Source organism: Ixodes scapularis, unplaced genomic scaffold (assembly GCF_016920785.2).
Source record: "Ixodes scapularis isolate PalLabHiFi unplaced genomic scaffold, ASM1692078v2 PGA_scaffold4__175_contigs__length_147842914, whole genome shotgun sequence".
In the NCBI taxonomy this organism is placed as follows: domain Eukaryota; kingdom Metazoa; phylum Arthropoda; class Arachnida; order Ixodida; family Ixodidae; genus Ixodes; species Ixodes scapularis.
The window spans coordinates 17,483,106-17,491,075 of record NW_024609879.1 but is presented as its reverse complement, the minus strand read 5'-3'; the positions used below and the strand labels follow the sequence as shown (position 1 = coordinate 17,491,075).

The following is a 7,970-nucleotide window of genomic DNA, read 5'->3' as shown; positions in this document are numbered from 1 at the left end:
CGATTTCAGAACTACCGCGAAAAACTGATCACGAGAATGCATGCCTTGATGGTGACGTACGTAAAGCGTTCCATTTCCCAGCGCGAAATGTGGGGGGGTCGTACAATGTTCCCGAAACCAGTGTTGGATCAAATACTCAATAAAAGTACTGTAAACGACTTATTTTTCGCGGGCTCAATATTTCGCGATTTAGGCCAAAGCTGAAGTTTTGTAATAATTCGCGGGTTATAATTTTCGCGCCGCGCTGGGACCTCAATATAGATTTCAATGTGTTCACATTTTACTGCAATTGTTGGCAGGACTTATTTTTTGGGAATTGCAGCAATTCGCGAAAATTATGTCCTCGTGAAAATTAAGTCGTTTACAGTATTTAAGTTACTAAATACCTGCTTCATAAAGTGTTCGAAATACTACTGAAGATACTATGACTGTAACGAATTTGAGTAGAGTAGAAATACTTAGAAATGTAATGCAATTGCTTTTGAAGATGTTTCCGCATTGTGTAACTCGTACCGACGGCAGTGACAAACACAGATATACAGTTGCCGAAATATGGTTTATTAGCATAGGCAACAACACAAAACGGAAAAAAACATCTTAGGTTTTTTTATGCAGTCAAAGCATACGGAGCAGAATACCACTGATACATGTTACAAAACATTTCTGGAACAAAAAAAAAAAATAGGTCGCTTTAGCTATTCGCAACTTTAACGACCTATAAGAGGCGCGCTGGTGCCTATCGAAATGGGTTTCATTTTGATGACCGTCGTAGAACAGCAGTAAGAGGCGGGGTCTGCGACGCGTAATTAAATCTAGTTTTGGTTTATACGAGCAGCCTTAGTTTATATTTTCCGAGCGAGGAAGATGTAGGCAAGCACCTTTCTTATGAAGACGATCATCCAGCAGCTAGGGAGCGCGATTCTCACACCGTTGTACCACCATCGCTGAAAGTTAGGAATAGTGATATCGCTGAATATCACGCCCTGCGGCAGACCTTAGACGCATCGTTTAACTACAATCCATATTCTCTATATGGGGAGTTCACTATAAACGAACTTAGGATACGGAAATGAGTGAATAGATAACAGAGATATCCCGGATAATAGCCACGGCACTCGTTGCACCTTCTCCAAGTAGACTGCGTTCAAAAAGGCACTCAACGTTGGGAGACGCGTTGTTGGCATTTTGAGAGGTTACCCTGCTTGTAGTTAGTTTTCTGTCATGGTCTCTGCTTATCAATGTTCGCTTACAGGCAGTGTTTGCGAGAGCAATAAGTGCCAGACTGACGGCAAAAAGAAAAGAAACAAAAAAAAAGCTCGACATTTTGTCAAATATACAACAACAAAAAAGTGTCTTCTCTTTGTGCCCACTTTTCATTTTCTTCTATTTGTTATTTTCTTGTCAATGAAGTCTGCATTGTTGCGAGTCGTTTCCCGTTCTGTGTTGCGCCTAAGTGTAGCAATTTTTACTTCCGTAAAACCACCCCTTTTGTTTGAGGATTTTTGCGGGAAACTTTTCCAAAAAAAAGGGCTTTAGGAGGGCGAAGGGGAAAACCTTTATTGTACAAATTGTCGTGTGAAATATGAGTTACACCCGGCACGAAGAGATGTTCTCACGAGGTCAATCTAAGTCATCGGAGCTTATCGGAGCTAGCAACAAGATTTGGTTGCTCAAAAGAGTGTTCAAGTTTGCCCGTGCCACGCCCACGACACTTCACAGCGCTTCATACTGAAAAACTGGAAAAATGGTGGAATGTCAAAAAAGTCTTTGAGATAATGAGTATAAGATACTCAGAAATGTAATTAAAATACAGTATCAAATACTCTCGATCAAAGGTATTTGCAAGATACCAAGATACTTAAAAAATATTTTAGATACAGTATCTTCACTAGAATATTTGAGATAGGAACTAATCAGAACCGATGGAGACTTCGCGAAATTTGCGAAATGCCAAGCCCACGAAAATGGAGTTGTGTTCAGCAACCCCGAACCCCACACCGTTCTCGAAGGAGAGCTGGTACGGTTGGGATATGAATTCAGGCCAAAACAGCCTGCCGGAATGACATCGTGAAAAACAAATATACTAATGGGACTGGTGGACACGAAAATGCGACAAACAATGATTTATATTATTTCCTAATTTCCGGGAATTAAGGAAACAGCCAGGCTGTGATATCATAGCGAAGGGTTTGGATGAGGTGCGCTTGCACAGGGTAGACTGGCCTTGCAATCATGGCCGTAGTCTTGTGGAATCGTCTGTAGCAGAGATCGTAGACGTTCAGTCTACGATCTCTGACGCGCGGTCACGTCACGTGACAGGGTGTTACTTCACCTGACATGACGCGAAGCGGTCGCGCGGCGTGACGTTGGACCCCGGCCTGGCACCCAACGTTACTAGATCAAGTAACGTTGTCGACATCGTGACGTCACGGGGCACCGCGACTTCGCACCATGAATCATGTGACGCCGTGATGTAAAATAACGGCACGACGTCACACTTCGATGTCACGTGTCCTGGCATGGCCTAGGGCACTTCACGTAGTCACGTGACCGGTAGTGCCACCAGCCACCTGACCATTCGACGAAGAGTGACGCCAGCTATGCTACCACGAGACTCACTGTGTCGCGCCGCTAAACTTAGCAAGACGTTAGCACCCTATATTTGGCCGACGACGGCACGGGTCGGCGACGGCGACGCGGCAGAAATCCCCAATTAGATTTGATTAAAATACATTTCTAAGAAAAAGACAAAAACATAGACGAACATAAAAAAGATAAGCTTATGATTCTAGATTCTAGAAATAGCGGTGAAGATGGACGTGCTCTCTAAAAAATGTTTGTGCGTCTACTTTCACGCACATAACACGGAGAGCCAATCACCGTAACCTACGGAGGCAGCTCAGCAAATGACAATGCCAAAGCATATGTTTAGACAAAATACGCAGTCTGAGTTGTGACATTAAGCAATGCAAAACGTCACGCGTGCATTGCTTCATGTCACAATTCAGACTGCGTTTTTTGGTGTAAACATATGTTTCAGCATTGTCATTCGCTGAGCTGCCTCCGTAAGTTGCGGTGATTGGCTCTCACGGTGTTGTGCGGGAAAGCAGACTCACGGGCTTTTTTTTAGAGTGTGGGCTGATGAACTTACAACATCGTCTCGGGTGTTCACGATGTTGTTATTCTGTTGTCGTCAGCACCCTGCTGCCGAAACTCATAATATAGTAGGATGGAATCAAATGTAAAAAGTTTCTGATGGCCAAACACAGCATAAAATACAACGTAGCATAATAAAAAAAAAAGAAAAAAAAGAAAACCTGAGTAGTTGATGCCAAGGCACGGTTGCAGACTCTCAGCGCCCTCGTGGCCTAACGGATAAGGCATCGGTCTCCTAAACCGGGGATTGTGGGTTCGAATCCCACCGAGGGTAGCTTTTTTGCGTTTTCTATGAGCTGTGTCCGTTGGAAATCAAATTATTTTGTGACGCAATTCTGGTCTGGCTCCGAAGTTTAAAGAACAACTAGCTACACTATCTGCATTCAAAGTTTTATACCACTCAATAGTAAGCTTTTCTTATTATTTTTTGTAGAAGCTCCACTAGAGATCACAAATACAGGGTGTCGAACCGGAACCGAACCGTAAGTTTTAGTCGAACCAGAACTGAACCCAAAACTTCGCCGCCATTTTGAAACTGAATCGGAACCGAACCGGAAAAATATAACGGTAACCGGTTCAAAACGGTTCAAGAATAATGTTTTTTTTTTTTTATTTTGTTAGTATCCCAAAACGAATATTTGTGAATAAAAAAACTGGCAGCTCTATTTCTATGTATTGATTAAATCGCCATATTGCCGCGCGCGCAGCTGGCCAACTAGGCAGCGCGCGCGTGGCCTAACGGTTATCGCGCTTGCCTCCCACGCGAAAAGCTAGGGTTCGAATCCTGGGAGTGACGTGTCTTTTGTTTATTCCTGCAATTTAGTGTTCTGGAGAATTCGAGAATCATGTTGCTTGTTCCAGGCCCGAATGTTCTACGCGTCGAAGTTTCTGCGCCGATTATTCCAGAAGACCACTCATGTACATAAGGGGCTCCGCGTGGCGAGCCACAGTGAGTCTCGCCCCAGCGCTCGATCCTGCGGTTTCGCCGACTTCGACGCCCGCGACGCTTTGTTATTATCTTTTGTACTCTTTTATTTTTGGCACAAGTTCGCCACATTAAACATTTATTTCTTCCTGTTCATCTATTGTTTTTGGTCACCACCCGTGAGATATTGGTGGAGGTGCGGGGTAACGCATGCCCGTGCAGCGTTCCCCTCCGAGGGTTCGCAGTGCAAGTCCGACGCCAAGCCCACGAAGAACCGACGAAGGCACTACCGAGATCCGGTTCAGTCGTCGCACTCAAGGCCTACACCCGGAATTCGGACTTCTGCCGCCCAGGACCAAGCAGCCAACGAAGCCGACGATGGCCGACCAGTCGCCGACCCCCGCCGCTCCTGCCGTCGTCTACCTGCCCGCCGCTCCCCGTACGCCGACTCCCTTCCACGGTGAGATCCATGAGGATGTCGAAGACTGGATCAAGCACTACGAGCGTGTGGCGCGGCACAACGGATGGAGTGCGGAGCAGTGCCTCCAGAACCTCTACTTTTCGCTGGAGGGTACTGCGAGGCATTGGTTCGAGAATCACGAGGCTTCGCTTACGTCGTGGGACATCTGTGTGGCCGAGTTGCAGCGGACGTTCGCCACCCTACACCGACGGGAGAAGGCAGAAGATCTCCTCCGAATTCGAACGCAGGGCCCCGACGAAAGCGTCACAAGCTTCGTAGAAGATGTCCTCCGCCTGAGCGCCCGTGCCGACCCACGAGCCACAGACGACAAGAAGCTGCGGGTCCTCATGCGCGGGGTGAGAGACGACATCTTTGGAGGCCTCGTGCGCAACCCGCCGGGCACCGTCGAAGCCTTCGTCACCGAGGCGACAAACATCGAGCGCGCCCTCCAAGCGCGCGCTTCCCACTACCAGCGACATCCAAGTGTCGCTGCAACCGCGCTGCTTGGCGGCGAGAACGCTCCCGGCACGGACATCCGCGAAATTATCCGGGAAGTCGTCCGGGAAGAAATCCGCAAGATGCTCCCCGCTATGGATCGCCCGTCCTCCCTGTCGCTCGCCGAGGTCGTGCGAGATGAAGTTCACCGGGCCTTCCAACCTGAGGTTCCGATCAACATGACGACGCCAGAGGAACCGACGTTGAGCTACGCTGCCATAGCCCGACGACCGCCGCAAGCTCCCAGCCAAGCCGCAGCGCCATCCCGAAGAGACGCCCCAACGCCGCAGTATCCCCGACGACAGGAACATCAGGCGCACGTTCACCCAGACCGACCTGCGCCGAGGAAGACAGACGTCTGGAGGACGGCCGACCGACGCCCGCTGTGTTACCACTGCGGGGAAGCTGATCATGTGTACCGCCGATGCCCATACCGACGACTCGGGCTGCGCGGATTCCACCCAAGCGACCCGCGCCCCAGGTATGGTGAACGCCCTCGGGAGATCGACGAGTACTTGCGACGACCCCAGTCCCCCGAGCCTGCGTCCCGCCGAGAGTTCCGATCGCCTTCACCACGACGTCCAGCTTCGCCGATGCACCGACCCCGACGTGAAAGCCTGTCGCCCCTCGCTCCACGCCGGGGAAACTAGGCGCGGCAACCCCTGGAGGTGGAGTTGCCGAAGACGACCGACGCCAAGATCCTCCACGAACGTCGGAGGGCCCCCACTCGAACGCTACCGGAGACCGAAACGACGCTCCTGAAACGGTGTCCAACAACCTAAACGTCATCATCGACGGCCACGACGCATCGGCACTCGTGGACACCGGAGCAGACTACTCAGTCTTGAGTGGGAGGCTCTCTCGCCGCCTGCGAAAAGTGACAACGCCGTGGGAAGGCCCTCAAATACGAACCGCCGGTGGGCACCTCATCACACCAGTCGGGCGATGCACTGCTCGCGTCGAGATCCACGGTGAGACGTGCCCTGTGAAGTTCGTCGTTCTGCAAGACTGTTCCAGGGACGTTATCCTCGGAATGGACTTCCTCTGCGAGTATGGCGCCGTCATCGACCTCGGAGCAAACCGGTTAACACTACGAAAACCTGTATCACCACCGGAGGAACCCATAGCGACGTCGTCTGCGGTACGAGTCCTCGCAAGCCACGTGAACTTACCGCCGCGGTCGAGTGTTTTCGTACCCGTCGGGATCACCGAAGCTTTCTGCGGCGAAGTTCTGCTCGAAGGAAGCCTCCCGTTGCTTCTTGGAAGAGGAATAGGCGTCGCAAGAGGAGTTGCTGAACTTCAGGATGGCCGCACTGTGGTCCTCGTGACGAACTTCCGAAATGAAGCGCAACACCTCACAAAAGGTACAGCCGTGGGCCAGGTCGAGGAACTCCGAAACTCCGCCGCTATCGCCGCCATTACTGACGAATCCTCGCCACCTCAGCAACACAGTACGTCGCCAGCGCAGCTCGACATTGACCCTAAGCTTCTGGGCCTGAAACGACGACAGCTCAGTGACCTCCTCACCGAATACCGCGACTGCTTTGCCACGTCGTCAAAGGTGCGCCAAACCACCGTTGCGAAGCACCGCATCGTTACCGAGGACGACGCGCGGCCTGTGCATCGGTCACCGTACAGAGTCTCCGCTAAAGAAAGGGAAGTGATCCAGGAGCAAGTTCAAGAGATGCTGAACGACGACATAATCCAACCTTCAAGCAGTCCCTGGGCCTCTCCAGTCGTACTGGTTAAGAAGAAGGACGGAACACTTAGGTTCTGCGTGGACTACCGGCAACTGAACGCGGTGACGAAGAAAGACGTCTATCCACTCCCCCGCATCGACGACACGTTAGACCGGCTGCGCCACTCCCGATACTTTTCATCGATGGACCTGAAGAGCGGCTACTGGCAGATCGAAGTCGACGAACGGGACCGAGAGAAGACAGCTTTCGTCACGCCGGATGGGCTGTACGAGTTCAAGGTGATGCCCTTCGGACTGTGCACGGCGCCAGCAACTTTCCAGCGTGTCATGGACACCGTACTGGCAGGACTGAAGTGGCAGAGCTGTCTCGTCTACCTCGACGACGTCGTAGTGTTTTCCAGCAACTTCGACGAGCACCTGCGACGACTACAAGCTGTTCTCCAAGCCATACGAACCGCCGGACTCACCCTGAAGCCGTCAAAATGTCGGTTCGCCTATGACGAGCTGAAGTTCCTAGGTCACGTGGTCAGTAACGAAGGCGTTCGCCCCGACCCAGAGAAGACTCGCGCCGTCGCAGCATTTCCAGCGCCGACGGACAAGAAGGCCGTGCGAAGGTTCCTTGGGCTATGTGCCTACTATCGGCGCTTCGTTCGAGACTTCGCAAGGATTTCCGCACCGCTCACAAGCCTCACGAAGGACGCCGAGAAGTTCGAATGGGCCGAGGAGCAGCAGCAGGCATTTGACGAGCTGAAGCGACGACTGCAGGCGCCTCCTGTTCTTGGACATTTCGACCAGGATGCGGAAACCGAGATTCACACGGACGCAAGTAACGCAGGACTTGGCGCGGTACTGGTTCAAGTACAAGAGGGCACCGAGCGAGTCATCGCCTACGCAAGTCGGACATTGTCCAAGGCGGAGCGAAATTACTCCACGACTGAAAAAGAATGCCTTGCGGTCGTCTGGGCGATCACGAAGTTTCGTCCGTACTTATACGGAAGCCCGTTCCGTGTAGTCACAGACCACCATTCGCTCTGCTGGCTTGCGAAAATCAAGGACCCGTCAGGACGCCTTGCGCGATGGAGTCTCCGAGTACAAGAGTTCAACATGACCGTAGTCTACAAGTCGGGCCGCAAGCACAGCGACGCCGACTGCCTGTCCAGAGCTCCCGTCGAAACACCCTCCGACAGCAGCGACGACGATGACGACGAGTGTTTCCTGGGCGCAGTGAACAGCGA

General features: G+C 51.5%; 1 non-coding gene across 1 annotated transcript; it reads left to right on the top strand.

Annotated features, from left to right (window-relative positions):
- Positions 1-3,357: 3,357 nt before the first annotated feature.
- Positions 3,358-3,430, top strand: Trnar-ccu. The gene has a single exon. It is a non-coding gene; the product is annotated as a tRNA-Arg (tRNA).
- The last annotated feature ends 4,540 nt before the right edge of the window (positions 3,431-7,970 follow it).